A 16,611-nucleotide genomic window follows, 5' to 3' on the forward strand; every position below is an offset into this window, starting at 1 on the left:
CAATATTTTGCTTAGTTGTATATATTCCCTGAGATGTAAAATATAAACGGAAAATAAAAGAAGCATGTTGACTGTCAAAGTAAATAACAGAACTGCCTCAGCAGAACAATTAGAAGAGTACAGCATCTCCGTGAGGGCAGAAGTACAGGCAAAGTCCCAAATGGGACTGTAGGAAGCCATAGCTGGACACGGGTTCACCAGGCAGAGTAAAAGTGCCAAAGTTTGGACTCTTAGAAACTAGTACTTTGGAGATGAGAAGACCTTAATAAGCAAAAGGCATATATTTCAGGTATTTAATAGTTCTCTAAAACAGTATTTTCAGGGGGCGCCTGGGTGTCTCGGTCAGTTAAGCATCTACCTTTGGCTCAGGTCATGATCCTGAGATCGGGCCCTGAGTGGAGCTCCCTGCTCAGCGGGGAGCCTGCTTTTCCCTCTCCCCCTGCTCCTCCTCCCTGCTCATGCTTTCTCTCAAATAAATAAATAAAATCTTTTAAAAAAAATAACAGTATTTTCAGAAATTCTAGCTGCATAGACAACCATCCAGAAATATCTCACTATCAATCAGCTATAGCAAACCCTTCAACAAAGGGGTCTGTGGCACTTTGCCAGGAAAAGAACAGAAGATAGCAATATATTTATGTGATTTGGTTTCTCTTTAATTTTAATATTTGTTATATTTCTTAATTGCTGTAACCTGCAATATAGATTTGTAATATCAAAGGCATAAAATAATTTATCTTTAAGGAATGGTCTGGTCAGTTAGTTCAGTCTGCTGCCTAAAATTCTTGGCATCAGATAAGCAAGTAAACATAAAGGCTTTTGTTTTGTTTTGCTTTGTTTTTTGATTTTACTCCAGAAATGAATGTTATTAGTTCCATTATTTGTAGGGGAAAAAATAACACACCTAACAGCCCAATGTGGAAGTTCGGATGTTTTTCTGAGAAGAATGATTCCTGATTTGGGAGGAATCATGAAAAGTATAAACAGTCATGGCAAGTAACAGAACAAATGTGATCTGTTAGATGCTCAGAGATCACTCACTGCAAACATGCAGCTCTTTCTGCAGGAGTTCTAAGGGCCTTTGGAAGGGAGAATCTGTCCTGACAGCTTTGGCTCCACCTACATTAGAGGTGAGGCTAGTCTTGTTCCATTAGCTGTTTTTCTCTTTGCCAACTACCAACATCACATTTGTCATTGAAGATGGAGCACAAAGAGGTGACTACTAAGGAGTTCTGTGACCTCCAGTATTTCGTGGAGAGATAAAAAGGAAATGTGTTTTCCATTATACCAAATCTGTCAAAGAAGGAGCATATGCAAGAAACATCAGTAGGATTGTTCTTGGGAAAAAAAGAAAGCTCATCTTAAGTAAGACCACCATCATAATCCTCCCCAGAAGATATAGGTGTTGACAGAAAGGAAGGAAGAAAGACGTTATGTCCAAGTGTTCAGGGGAACTAGGAATTCTCATGCACTACTGAGTGTTTTGTGGAGAATTGGGAACTCTCACAACGCTGAGTGTTATTTGATAAATCACTTTGGAGAGCAATTTGGCAGTATCCAGGAGAGTTCAAAATTCTGGTCACTATATGCATTCTAGAAAAACACTTGCCTGTATATACAAGCTGATTATTACTTTGACACATCTTTCCCATATGCCTCTTTCTTTGCATGTCCACTGCCATCTCTCCATGCTTGTATTTATCTTTTCCACCCTGAACTCCTGAGAAATTATCGTCAGTCTTTCCTTCCCTGGACTCCCTCCTCCCAGCCATTGGCACCTGCTGTCAGGTTCCTTCCCTTAAAGTGATGATTTTGATATTCCGTTCTTCCCATGACACCTGCGCCGTGCACAGCATACACAAACCGCCTAACAAGAGGCTTTACTCTGTAGATTGCCATTCCAAACCCTCCCAGTCTATGCCCATTCTGCCTTTCCAATGCAACTTCTGCTTTTCTGTACTTAACTATTGGCTCCAGACCCCAAAGAATCTCCCACAAGCCTTGTCTTTTCCCTTCTGTAGAGAGCTAGTCTTCCAGCTGAAGTCATCCCTTATTCTCAAACAAGTCCACATACCCAGCATGATGTCCAGCCCCTTCACACATCTCTCTCTAATAAATGAGGCCAGAAGTAATCTCTCCCATCACTAAAGTCCTGGAACCCATATTGTCTGTGTCACTTTAGTAGTTCTACCTTGTCTTGTATAATATTTATTTATGGTTTCACAAAGCTGCTATTCAAATAATAGAAATAATAATACCAAAACCTCATTGAGTGCTTACCATATGCCAAGTGAACATATTAACACAGTGACAGATTAATCTATCCCATTAGAAACAATTCTGTGGGATGATTTCAGCCTCTTCTATATGATTCCAAAAGAATGGCTGGACTTTCCTTCCCATGTTATGTGGGAAATCCACCAAAACCCAGCCCTCCCCCCTCCCATTCCTTTGGGATCTTCAAGGAAGGTGTGCAGGAGGGAGAGTTGAGTTCGTCTGAGCCATCCTTGCTGGAGGCTGGGCTGGAACCAACACAAAATGGTTTGTTGCCAAGACATTGCTCTTGGTTCCTGCCTTTGAACCCCACATCCTTCATTTTCCCAAAACCCCATTAGTATAAGTCTTTGGGTCAGACAGATTTTTTGAAGGTCTGAGAAAAGGGAGAGGGTGATTACATCAAAGCCCAGAAAACAACTTACATTGATTACTGGAGGCAAGGTCCTAAAGTCCCTCTGCCACCACTCCACAGGGAATTTTTCTAGCCAATGTTCTCCTGAAGCCTCCATCTACATCATATGCTCCGACTCTTCTTCTGTCCCAGAGCTTCCTGGCAGCTCCCTCTTCTCTTTCCCTTGGGTCGCCTCCTCTCACTGCTGTGAAAATTCCTCATTCTTCTCATGCCATGTTGCAGAGCAGTTTATCTCTCTTCTTAGTTTTGCACCCACTCTTCCAAATGCCCAGGAGGGTTCAGCTTTCACCTTCAAACTGACCTAAGGGAGGTATCTTCTAAGATAGCGTCCATCTTGGGGCGCCTGGGTGGCACAGTCAGTTAAGCATCTGACTCTTGATTTTGAGTCAGATCATGATCTCAGGGTCCTGAGATTGAGCCCCACGTCAGGCTCCTTGCTCAGTCCCTCTCCCTCTGCCCCTCTCCCTTCAAATAAATAATTAAATCTTTACAAAAATAAAATAAAATAGCATCCATCTTTATGCTACTCCCTTAGAAGACTATAGGACTTTTATCGATTTAAATAGCAACATTTTCTTTTTTTCCTCACCTGTGTCTAGCTCATCTTCCTGGTATATGCATGGCTTATCGTTTATACTATATTGCTAGCATCTTGACTGTATCTTTTACCAGCTTCGTATCGTTCTTTGTGCTACATACTTATTGAAGAAATAGATAAGACAGAGAATGATAGAACGCATGAGGACAGAAGGCCTTTGAGGATGGATAAAGAGAAGGAAGGGTTGATTTTTATCAATGATTAGAAAAACTTAAAGGCCTCTTTTTCATGGTTGCAGATGACCCAAAGCTGGGAAATAGAATAGTGCACAGAAATGAAATTCAGCAAGGTCTTGAAAGTTCTGTGTGATTTCCAGAATTCACTGCCTCTTTACTTGGCCTAGATTACAAAATGTATTCTCTAAATACTGAATGTCTAGGAAATGACATGAAGTATTCTCCCTCAGCACCCCCACTTTTTCTTCTGGAATGAGAAATGTAGGAAAAATAAGCTGCCACTAAGTTCCCCTGGACTGAACCCTCATGTCAGGGTGTGGGCAGCAATTGGTTGAAACCATTTCCTTTGGTTTATCATTGTTGACATGGCCGCACAGCTAATGTTTCAGTTCATTCCCAGGGGATGACTCCCATTCTCTCTGCCTCAATAAGCTGTCATTTCTTTTCACAGAAAATAATTTCCCCAGCTATTAATTCTTCAAATCAACAAGAATTTATAAAAACGTGTTCTTTATTCCTCTCTGAGAATCACACAGAATATTCATTTAACAGGCTTTGTTCCTAATCATCCCCGGCTACCTTAGGGAGAAAAATCTGTCGACACCATCAAAGACTGGACAATCCGATTCCAGTCTCCTTGTCAGGTTTTGTTCCCAGCACTGGAGACTCAAACAGCTCACAGTTGAAGCGATTAAATCATTTCATAACTATTTAAGTTTAGAAACCCCTAAACTTAGAACATTGACCTCATTGAGAGTTTGAATACAACTTTAATGTACTCTGGGAAGAATTACTACCTACTCTTTTCTCAATTTTCCTCCCCATATTCCCATATGAAAAGAAGATAAAAATGTGGGTAAGATAGTTTAGAAGTCACAAAAATGTTCTCTTCCAAAACATTGTCATTAATTTGGATATGCAGAATGTATTTTTTGAAAAAAAAAAAAAAAACAGAATTCCTAAAATAACAACAACAATAATTGCTACCGTTTGTTGAGTGTTTATCAAGTACCAGAGGCGATGCTAGACTGAATGATATTTCATTTAATTCCAATATCAACTCTGAAAGTTGAGTATGAGGACTTCCATCTTTGACAGGAAACTAAAGCTCAGAGAGGTTATGTAACTTACTCATGGTCACTCAGCTGTGCTTTAAAAATGTAGTTATTTTTGGCTCTCACAGTAAATATTGAATAAGTAAATTAAGGAAAGAATGACTAAGTATGTGAACCCGTGGCTTCCCGAAATGACCCCCACAGCCTATGTAATTGTTCTTAGGCAAAGGAAAATAAGCACAAAAATTAATTACAATATTAATAATAAAATTGTGCAGAAAGTCAGTAATTTGGGATAAAACAGATTTTTACATTGAAGTCTGATGTTTGAGAGGAGCTGGTTCAAATAGAGGGGAGAGACGAACCATTTGGGGAGATAATTCTAGTCGCTTTAAATTTTACTTGGAAAGTTTGGCTTCACTTTTCCTTGATACTAGTATTTCTCTTCACTACTTTTATTTTTACCATTCTGACAAGTTTTCTTTTAGGTGTCAAAATGAACAAAATAAAACATCCCTAATTACAGGGGGCAGAAATTCAAGGGCAGGGACTCTCCACATTTTATATCTTACGATCCCTTGTCATTATTAGAGACTCTGCATCAAACCCTGATAGGAACAAAACTCTCAGCCATCCCGCTTCCCCCAGCCCTCTACATCCACGAAAGACATTGATATGTTCATAAATATTGATCTTTATTAATCTTTCATTTTAAGTGTATAAAAATTTCAAAAATATTATAGTAAACATCACCGCTATAGCTCAAAAAGTAATAACCATAGAAAATACATTTGCTAGTAGTTGAAATAATAATTCTATTATTTAAAAGGTATGATAGGGCTATTTTTTAAAAAATGTATTATTCTGACTGAAACGCAAGACAAATTTCCTTTATCAAGAATTGCACTGATGATTTCTTAGGTACACATGGAGTTTGAGGAAATATTAATTCGTTAATGTTACTGACTATGCTTATCTGACCTACTCTTTCTGCAATCCCTTCACCATACCTCTCAGGGAGCCCATGAAGCATCAAGACTCGGGAGCTGGAGGCACAGTGCTGGGGAGGGCAGGCACAGATGGACAGACTGATTTAAAAAAAAATTGGAACCATGAGGGCATAGGTCTGGAGAAAAGAACCAAGACCCAACAAGCATTCAAAAGGAGGATGAGGAGGATAGAGGTAGGTGAGTGGTCAAAGGTCTGGCAAAGTTCCAAGAGAGTCACCCAAATTAAGGGAGCATGTGGGCAAGACAATGAACAGGCCCCAGGCACCAACCAGAGTCCTGCACACCTGGGGAAGGTTGGCCCTTGGAGCTTTAACAGCCTTTACTTTTCTTCCCCAGTTCCACACGCAGGTGGCCTGAAGGTCCTCAGCTCAAGGCTGTTGACATCAAAGAAAGGAGAAGGCCCAATTCTTCAAGTGTCTTTGCAAAAGAGTTGGTAGAGAGGAAGGCAAAATAGTATTAGGAGCTGAAAGTTAATGAATGAACAGGAAGAGCCTCACTGTTCATACCTAGTTTACAAGTGAGCAATGAAATTAGCTTGCAAGATGATCTGCTGCCCACCCATCACTCATCTCTGAGGAGCAGTAATTCTGGAACATTGGCTGCTGGGCTCACCCGAGTACTGGGTAAAGCTAGACATGGGTGGAGGTCAGAGAGGAGCTTGAGATACGTAGATTTTCAATGGAATGGTCAAAATCCTACTGGTGGGCAAAAAAGACCCGATAGAGTGAATAGACGATAAAAAAAAAGAGGAAAAGTAGCTATTTCAAGTCAAATTTGGAGAAGACATTTTGGGGAGAAGGGCCAATCGCTTATACCTATAAGGGCTGAGCACGAGTACATATGGAGAGCCACATCCTCTATGTTTCAATATCTAAAAATTATAAATTAAGCTAACTGTATCAATCAGGGCCTCACCAGCAAAAGAGAACCAGATGGAGATATGTATTAAGAAATTTACTGCAAAATTTGGTTTATGCAATTGTGGAAGCCGGCTAGGTAAGTCTGAGATCTGTTCCAGCCTGTGGTCAAGAAGAATAGGCTAAACTCTGACACTGCAGTCCCCAGGCAGAATTTCTTCTTCCTCAGGAAATCTCAATTCTGTTCTAAAGGACTTTCAACTGATAGAATCAGGCCCACCCAGATTATCGAGGATAATCTCCTGTACTTAAGATCAACTGATTATAGATATAAATCCTATCTATAAGATACCTCAGGGCAACACTTAGATTAGAATTGGATTGAATAATGCTTTCGCTCTGTGTGGGAGGTAACGCTAGAATTATAACAAAATGTCTTAAAGAAATATTTAGATTGGGAAATGACCATGAACTTTACGTGTCTTTTTCAAATATTATGATATCATGTAGAAGAAATTAGTGTTTTCACAGAAAATACTGTAAGATAGTTTAATTTTATCATAAAAATTTTATCATATCACATATTGCAGTTTTAACCATCTCACAAACCCGAATTTAGATCCATATGATATTTTTACATTTCATTTCCTTTCAAGTGTTTCAAAGCTGACATAATGTGAAAAAAACTAAAAACAGCACGATGTTGCTGCATTTGTTCAAATCTCTCTTTGGTAGGGAGCATACCTTGATCCATAATGACCAGAAAATCATCCTTACAGGAGTTTCTTTTGGAATTATTTGTACATAAATCTTCTTTATATTCATATACATGTTTTTGTTTCCTTAATTAATAACTTATATTTTATTGGAAGGTCACTTTTCTGTACAGGTCACATGCAGTTTCTTTTGACTAACAGAAACACTTTTTCCTTAAAACTTTTAAAAAACATTTGTGACCCTTTTATAAGTGAAATGGCCCAACTCTGATCTTCTCTTTCTATAGAATTTTACCCAACTGTTCATACCGAATAGACAAAGTTCATTCCAAATAACAAAACAATGGGGGCAGCTCATGTTCAAAATTACCTGAATTTTCTGCTGAAGACCATGGTTTGCAGTTTATTTGAAGCTCTTTTGTTGTTTCACTTAACTCTCCTATCCATCTGATATTTTGTCTAAATTAAATCTTACTGCTTAACAGCATACCGTCAGCCTTGCCATTACGTGTCTAAGGATGGTTGCACAGCCGAATTTGACATTGGTTTCTTCCATTTTCCATCTTTTGGAAATGGATACGGACAATAATGTATGTAATTTTTTTTGTTGTTCCATAGAATGCCATTGTTATCCACAAGTTGATGCTTTGTCTCCTGGTAACAAACTCAAACTACATTGAACACTGGATGATATGCTTTTCTTCACCTGAATACAATTCTCAACAAACTTTTTTGGGGGGGAAGGAAGAGCAGAGGAAGAGGGAGAGAATCCCAAGCAGGTCCAGGCCCAGCGTGGAGCCTGACGCGGGGCTGGATCCCACCACCCTGAGATCATGACCTGAGCCAAAATCAAGAGTCAGATGCTCACCCCCCTGAGCCACCCAGACACCCCTCAACAAAGTTTTAAATCAATGCCCAAAATTGAAATTTGTTTTTTCAGCTTTTTATAAAAGCCAGAACTTTCACTTATTACACAAGATGCAAAAACCATCAAAACACTTACAAATTTTGACTTCTTTATTTTTTCATCCATTGGTCTTTCATAATTTGTATGATAAATGTAGGTATACAAGAAGACTTTTATCATTATATAATCTAGTTGACCCGAGGTATGCATACTTTAAAATTTTATGTTTTAAATATTCCTATTTTATTACTCATAATTAGCAATCCCTTTTAAAATTTTCCATTCTAGATAGTGATCATTTGTTTAATTATTTTTTATCTGTGTTTTTCATCTGTTTGTCCAGTTTAGCATCAAATTTCAAAATCATTTCTGCTTAACCTAAAAATATTCCAGTGTTTTCTGTAAATATTATTCTGTTATTGCCACAAAAATATCATTATGCTTGGATGAATATTGGACACAACATTATTCTTTTAATAATATCACCCAATGCCTAATGGTCAATTTCAGTGATTAAATATTAGCAATTGTTTTCCATTTATTCAATCTTTTTTTGTTTTTTTAGTTACAATAATTGCTATTTGCTTTTGGGGGAGTTGCACTGTTTATGTTCTTTTTTTTTTTTTGAGAGCCTAAGAATTTCCAGCCACAGATATCTTCATTGGCCAAAGCTGACCTTGAAAATGGATTGCGCAACATGCACCAGTAATATCAAAACACTGTTTTTGAACTTACATTATAAAAACCAATTAGAGGGGCACCTGGGTGGCTCAGTCAGTTAAGCATCTGACTCTTGATTTCCGCTCAGGTCATGATCTCAGGGTCCTGAGATCAAGCCCCATGTTGGGCTCTGTGCTCAGCACAGGTTTTGTCCCTTTTGTCCCTCTCCCTCCTCCCCCCCGCCGCCCTCCCTCCATGTGTTCTTTCTTAAATAAATAAATAAATAAATAAATAAATAAAATCTTTTAAAAAAAACAGATAGAAGGCAGAGGTTTTATTGGTTTTATTAAAATGCCCAGAAACCTTCATGCAAAGATACCTTTAAATTAAAATTTTAAAGGACATCTCTCATTGAGTGCATTAGCATCCATTCCAATATTTATATCTGTAAATAAATATGTTTGGAAGACAAAAGCCATTTTGTCATGCCACTTAAATTATCAAGAAGGACTAAGGCAAAAATTATAAGCTTTTGCAGTGGTAGTTCTATTTCTTTGCAGAGACCAAATCTCCACCTTTAAAATGATTTTGCCTGCAATGCTAACATTTCAGCCTATTCTGAATGTGTTAATGAAGCCACTTCCTCTGATGTTAGCCCTTTTGCTAATAGCATGGCTATTCCTCCAGTTCTTGGGCTGGAAAGTAGGGCTGTCTTTAACTCATTCCTCTCCTTCATCTCATGATGGATGTCAGTTACCAAGTCCTGGCAGTCTTAGCTCAGCAATGTCCTTCCTATCTGTCCTCTGCCTTTTGGTCCTTGCTAACACTTCCCTAGTTTAGCCATCATTACTTCACCTGTAGACTTCTAAATAGGTTTCTAAATTGTGTACCCTTCTCCCAGGCTCTCTCCTATTCAAGTCAAACCATGCATTGGTACCACACTAATTCGTCAAAATCTCAGCCTGATTTTCACTTGTGGATATCCTATACATTCTTTTAAAATCAAGTCCAGTTGTTTCTTCTTCCGTGAAGCTTTAGCTGATCCTTTCAACCAGAGGATAACTCCCTCTTGAATCTCCTAGTCTTCTCTGGGAAAGACATTCTTCTTGCTTTGTTGTCTGATTACTTCTCTTATTCCCCTTACTAAACTATGAACTTCTTGTGGTCGAAGTCTTGGTCTTTCTATTCTTTATCTCCCCTGTTTCCCTAACATGATACTATATATACTAATAGCATCATCAAAAATTTGCTAAATTAAATTAAACAGAGATTTATAGAAGCTTCCTCTTCTAAATGAGCCTATTTTAATATCTATTCAGATTAAATTTTTAATGAAAAATTTTTCTTTGTCTGGAATATCCAGAAATTTTTGGCTCTAATAGAACTTCTTCTGAGGAATTGAAGGCAATCTCTCTTCACAGCTCCCCATTGTATGAGTAATGCTTCAAATCCAGATCTGTAGACAAACTTTTTAGCCTAATGTATTAGGGTACTTGTAAGTTGTAAGCAGAAATGACTTAGAGCTGTCTTTCCTTCAACATTACAAAAAGCGAAGTGGAGATGAATTATTACAGATTTACAGTCCTCCAAATCTGAGGGTAAGATAACAGTAATACCTTATAATTCTATCTCATTTAAGAGATCCCAATATTTGCAAATGCCATATTGGATAAAGGGTTAGGATCCAAAATACATAAAGAACTTACGAATCTCAACACTCAAAAAACAAATAATCCATTCTAAAAATGGGCAGAAGACATGAACAGGCATTTCTCCAAAGAAGACATCCAGTTGGCTAACAGACACATGAAAAAATGTTCATAATCACTTACCATCAGGGAAATGCAAATCAAAACTACAATAAATTATCACCACATGCCTGTCAGAATGGCTAAAATCAACAACACAAGAAACAACAGGTGTTGGCAAGGATGTGGAGAAAAAGGAACACTTGTGCACTGTTGGTGGGAATGCAAACTGGTACAGCCACTCTGGAAAACAGTATGGAGTTTCCTCAAAAAGTTAAAAATAAAACAGCCCTACAGTCCAGCAATCATACTACTGGATATTTACCTAAAGAATACAAAAACACTAATTCAAAGGAATACATGCACCCTTATGTTTATAGCAGAATTATTTACAATAGTCAAGATATGGAAGGAGCCCAAGTATCCATTGATTTTAGATACAGATATATAGATATAGATATAGATATATGTATATATAGATATATAGATATATGGAATATTATTCAGCCATAAAAAAGAATGAAGTCTTGTCATTTGCAATGACATGGGTGGAGCTAAAGAGTATAATGCTAAGTGAAATAAGTCGGTCAGAGAAAGACAAATACCATCTGATTTCACTCATATGTGGAATTTAAGAAACAAAACAAAAGAGCAAAGAAAAAAAGAGAGAGAGAGAAACCAAAAAACAGACACTTAACTACTGAGAACAAACTGAGGGTTACCAGAAGGGAGGTGGGTGGGAGGATGGGTGAAATATGTGATGGGGATTAAGGAGTGCACTTGTCATGATGGACCAAGGATGATGTATGGAAGTGTTGAATCACCATATTATACACCTGAAACTAATATAACATTATTTGTTACCAACTGGACTTAAAATAAAAACCCAAAAAAGAGATCCGAAAATATTTCCATATACAAATGATGCTCAGAGCATCTGTAAGTTAATCAAGTTAGGTATTAATAAGCTAATTTTCAAAAAGCAAATAGATTTGTAAATGGAAAGTGAGAATTGCATCCATCCACCCACTGAACCGGCATTTTTTTAAATTTCCTTCACTCTGCATACTATTCCTTAAATTTAAATAATACACTAAAATTTCCATAGCATATACTAAAATTTTTCCTAAGATTTATTCTGGTAACACAAGAAAATAGGATCCTGGATTGAAAAAGCCATTAAATAATATCTAGCCTTGAAGTAATAAATGGGTCACATCTTAAGCATACCAGGTCTACCCAATTACTCAATTGGTAGCAGTTGCCTATAGCATTTAATTGAGAAGGACTGTATTACAAAGTCAAGGATAGTGGTTTGTAAAGAGATCGGTGATGGATTACCTGTATCTCGCAAGGATGTAGGAGGAGAAGGGACAGCATGTGTGCAGTATATTTGATGAGCTTAATCTAGTTCATCTCTCTAGTTGTAAAGGTGGGAAGACTGGACCTCAGAGAGTTGGAATGACTGGTTTTAAGATACATTGCTCCCAGAGGACAGAAACTGGACTAGAATCCAGAATTTTGAATGTACAGAGCAGTTTAATGTCTACTCTCATTCCATGTCTATATTCACGTACACACTTATGCCTGTCACTACTGATTACTAGCATCTCCGGTTTAGGGAGACCAATGACTCCGAAAGAACACACACAAGGATAATTAATAATCTAATTGCTGATTCAGGAAAAGATCTCAGTTTTCGTGGGCATGAAAACACCTGCAGAAAAAGGAATGACTACTGCTTTTCAGGGGTAGGAGATTGTGGAGTATATTTGTTTTCAAAATTTCTGTTTGAAAAATCTCAACCGGAACTCCAACATCAAACTAGAGAAAACCTCCCTAAGGATGTTTGTTCCTGTTTGTTTAAATGGGAATATTCTAAGATATTTTGGCTACCTGGTCTGCTTGTTTTCATGCTGGGGGACATTCTGTCCTCTAGAAAGAGAAAAGAAAGAACAAAGCCTGAGCCTGAGAAAAGTGGAAGTAATCTTTTTCCCTAAAGCTAATTGTCTTGCAAAGCCATAAATATGACATGTGTTAATGGAGGATAATTAATTCATTCCTCATAAATATCATTCTTGTTTCACCAATGTGGCTATTTTCTCCAACGTTCTTATTTGCCCCAAAAGTACAGACACCTCCTGATAAGATATGAATCACCTGACCAAACTGAGAAGTCCCTGCCTCAAGAAAGCAAACATTTTGAGATTTACTAAGGCAATTCACATCAAAGGCAAGTGATACATTTATTTCAACACTTTGCTCCTACCCCTCTGAAACATGAAGGCAAATATTTACCCAAGCCATCAGGAAATATGGCTGTGACTGACACAAAATTGATTTTCCACATACATATCAGTCCCAGAAAAGTAAGTTATGAAAGAGTAGATTCACAGATACATTGGGAACTTTGTAAAAATTAGGAAAGGAAAGCTGTTTTCTCTTACACAACATTCTTAGTTTGAGGAAAGGGGTTCTGAGAGAGCATGACCTATAATGTTCAACATAAAATTAAAAATCTTAACAGTCTAGAGTCAATTATTATCTTGTGTGAGTTACACATGACTCCATCACACAGTTCTGACATAATACAAAATATTTGCAGAAACAACAGTACAACACACCTGTAAAGGACAATGGAACAAAGCAAGAACCTTACAACCTTGAACTGTTCAATCCTTGACCACTTTGGGGACAGCCAGCAAGACCCAGAGCTCACCTGGAGCACTTGGGGCTTACACCATGCCAGGCTTTGTACATTTATCTCCAGGGCCCTTTGAAGTGGTGGTTGCAGTGCAGATAAAGAGGAGGGGGCAGGTGTGAGAAATACGTGGGTGGCAAGAAGGATATGCTAATAGACTGGTGGGGAGAGAGCATGGTGAGGAAGAGGAAGGAGCTGAAGACCAAGCCTGAGGTGGCTAGGAGTGAGGAGACCAATGATGGAGACATTTCCTGAGAAAGGAAATATAAGAGGAGGATCCTACTTGGTGTTTGAGATCATGAAAGAATCACAGATTCCTCCATAGGATATGGCAGTAGAAGCCATTTGCCTAGAGTCTGGATATAAGGAAACACCTCAGCCCTCCCAGTCAGACTGTGGGAGGTTCCCTATACCTCAGACTCCACCAGCACCACTTTTGTACCCTCAGCCCAGTCAGATGGGCATCTGTAGCACATCTAACTATTAAAGTTACACTGATTCAACTATACACTATCCTCAGAGGAATTAAAAAAAAAAAGAGAGAGAGAGAGAAATAATTTAAACAGTTGAGGGGATTCTAACTGCCACCCCACTCAATTGACGGAGGCTTCCTAGTAAGTCAGAGAGGTACAGGAGCCCCTAGATCTGAGCAGGAGTGACCTCCTCCACCTCATGCTCCTGGCCCCCTCCTGCTCCACAAGGGGTCTCACACATATGGGTATAAACATCCAGGTTAGCATATCTAGACTCTAACCATACATGCCTGGTCACCGTGTGGGGTTAGGAATCTGCATACCAGTGGTACAATCCATTCTAGGGGCAAAGCCTACACAGGCCCAGAAAACCAGGCTGAGGTCTTTAGTACGGAGTTCTAGGATCCTGGATTGCTATAGTGAAGTCTAGAGAGTATGGGTCATGGGTTCTGGAGGGGCTCATCCCTTCAGCCCTAAGGAGCGATGTGGCTGGAGGATGACCTCTCCCTTCACTGCCACACTCTGGCACAAAACTTTAAGGAGTCTGAAAGATGCCTGTCCATGCAGGTTTTTTTTTTTTTTAGAGAAAGTGAGACAGAGAGTGTGTGAGCAAGGTAGGGAAGGGGCAGAGGGGGAGGAAGAGAGAGAATCCCAAGCAGGCTCCACACCAAGTGTGGAGCCCAACATAGGGCTTGATCTCAAGACCCTGAGATCATGACCTGGGCTGAAATCAAGAGTCAAGAGGCAGACGCTTAACTGACTGAGCCACCCAGGCGCCCCTCCCTCCCTCCACACCATTATTATGAAAGTCTACTGGTCAAGGAAGAAAGATGAAATACATTTTATTTGACAATTTGTTTGCTTGATTTATAACTTCAAAATATAGAGACATATGTTCTGTGGGCCTCTATTTATATTCTTGTCCCAGTTTTCACCAAAGGCAAGGATAGGGTCTGGAGAAGGCAGATTTGAGTTGGTCACTTCCTCCGGTTGCTCAGTGCCCGTGTTTCTCTGACACTGAGTATGACTCCTGCCATACTGTGTGTGTCTTTAGGATTAAGAGATACATATTACTCATATCATATAGCCCCTGAATGCAAGTCAGCTACTGCACCTGATACCAGCTAGGACACAGCCATCATGTCTAACCCTGAGAGATCACGGGCCATGTTGGACTCACTGTGACACTGTGTCATGTTTGTCCCAGTCTGACCTGTCAATATGGGCTTTTACATAGCTGTCTATGTCTCATGAAGGTATTTTTCAAAGTTAATTTTGACTGTATTTAAATGTATGTACATGCTGACTGAATGACCATCATGCATCCCGGTGAAGGTAGTAACCCTTATGCTAGTCATTAGAGTGTGAAGGGAAAAAATGTGAGTAAGATGAATTGGGGATGGTTTCAACTGGAAGAAAAATAAAAGATGTGGGATAATTTAGATATTTTATTCTTTTGCCAACCCAAAGACAAATGAGAATGACCAAGGCAACTGACGTCAACCCTCTCACTTACCTACTTCAAAATTGATGAATTGATGAATTGATGGAGCAGACAAACAAGTGCTTTGTGGATAGGATGAATAATTCTATTTATAAAGAGGGGAAATAAAATATAACAAAAGGTCAAGTTCTAAAATCCCATTATGAGGATTGGATCCTCTGTTGTTCGATAAAAAGTCACAAGAGAACCTCCCCTCTCAGACTTAAGCCCAGCACTACAGTCCCTGAACCTTGAATTCAATAAGAGAAGGCCATGCCACCTTCTGATGAAACTGGTTCATCCTGATACTTTGAAGCAAGTCTCCCAGGAACAAGCTGTTGGAGAGAAAGATAGTTTTACTGAAACTGTAAGGGCTGATTTTCAAGAACTGGGAAAAGCAACATTGCTTTAAGAAGGACAACACTGACAATAATTGAGTTCTTCTAAAGGAAGTTTGAAAAGATAGGATGGTAAACACTCAAAGAGAACTAAGCTTTCAAAGAAGTAGGTGCCCATGGCTGAAAACATAAAGGCTGTTTTTTTTCTGTCTGAAAGATGGTTCAGTTGCTTTTATTTCAGATGAAATGTCAGCTATTATTTGGGAGCTGTTGATTATCTTGTTCAATGGGTATAGAGAATACAAAGTTAGCAGGAAATGAGACCACAAAAAAAAAAAATTCAAAAAGAGAGGAATGTGCATCACGATGGTGAGCAAAATTCAGAGGTGGAATAAACTAGAATCCTAATAGAGTGGGCTTGTGAGAAATATATGGACAAAGTATGGGAGGGGGAATCTTAAAGATTCCCAAGTTTAGGTTTGATAATTTCTTATTAAGGCTACTAAACATAATTCTTTGAAAGTCAGATTTTTCTCCTAAATTATAATTTGAATATAACATCAAGACAGAGTCCATTATTCAAGAACAGATATTGTGTACAGCACCTTCAATTTTGTAAGCGGTAAGAGAAATGTAAGGCACAGTTCCTGACTTCAGAAAGTTGTTTTTTTTTTTTCCCTAGGAGGAATGCAAAACCAAGACCGTGGATTGAATTGTGTAGACAGTAGGAAGAGGGCTGCCCATCGGGGGAATCCGCCTCTGCCATTTACTGCACATGTGATATTGAGGAAGTTTCTAGGCCACTCCGTGCCTCAGCTTCATCCATAAAATGGGGATAAGCACTGTAAACCTCTCAATGGAATTGTTGTGAAGACTAAATGAGTTAATATATGTAAAAGTCCTTATACCAGTTTCTAGCACATAGTAGGTGCTCAATACTTTTGACTGTAATTATCATTATAGTTATTATTTACTTTTTAAAAAGATTTTATTTATTTATTTATTTGAGAGAGACAGAGTAAATGAGAGGGAGAGGGAGAGAGAATCTGAAGCAGACTCCACACTAGCACAGAGCCTGACACAGGGCTTGATCCTACAACCATGAGATCATGACCTGAGCTGAAATCAAGAGTCGGATGCTTAACCAACTGAGCCACCCAGGTGCCCCTACTTACTTTTTAAATAGACTCAGAGACATCA

This window comes from Leptonychotes weddellii, chromosome 8 (assembly GCF_054177405.1).
Source record: "Leptonychotes weddellii isolate Sample4059 chromosome 8, ASM5417740v2, whole genome shotgun sequence".
In the NCBI taxonomy this organism is placed as follows: domain Eukaryota; kingdom Metazoa; phylum Chordata; class Mammalia; order Carnivora; family Phocidae; genus Leptonychotes; species Leptonychotes weddellii.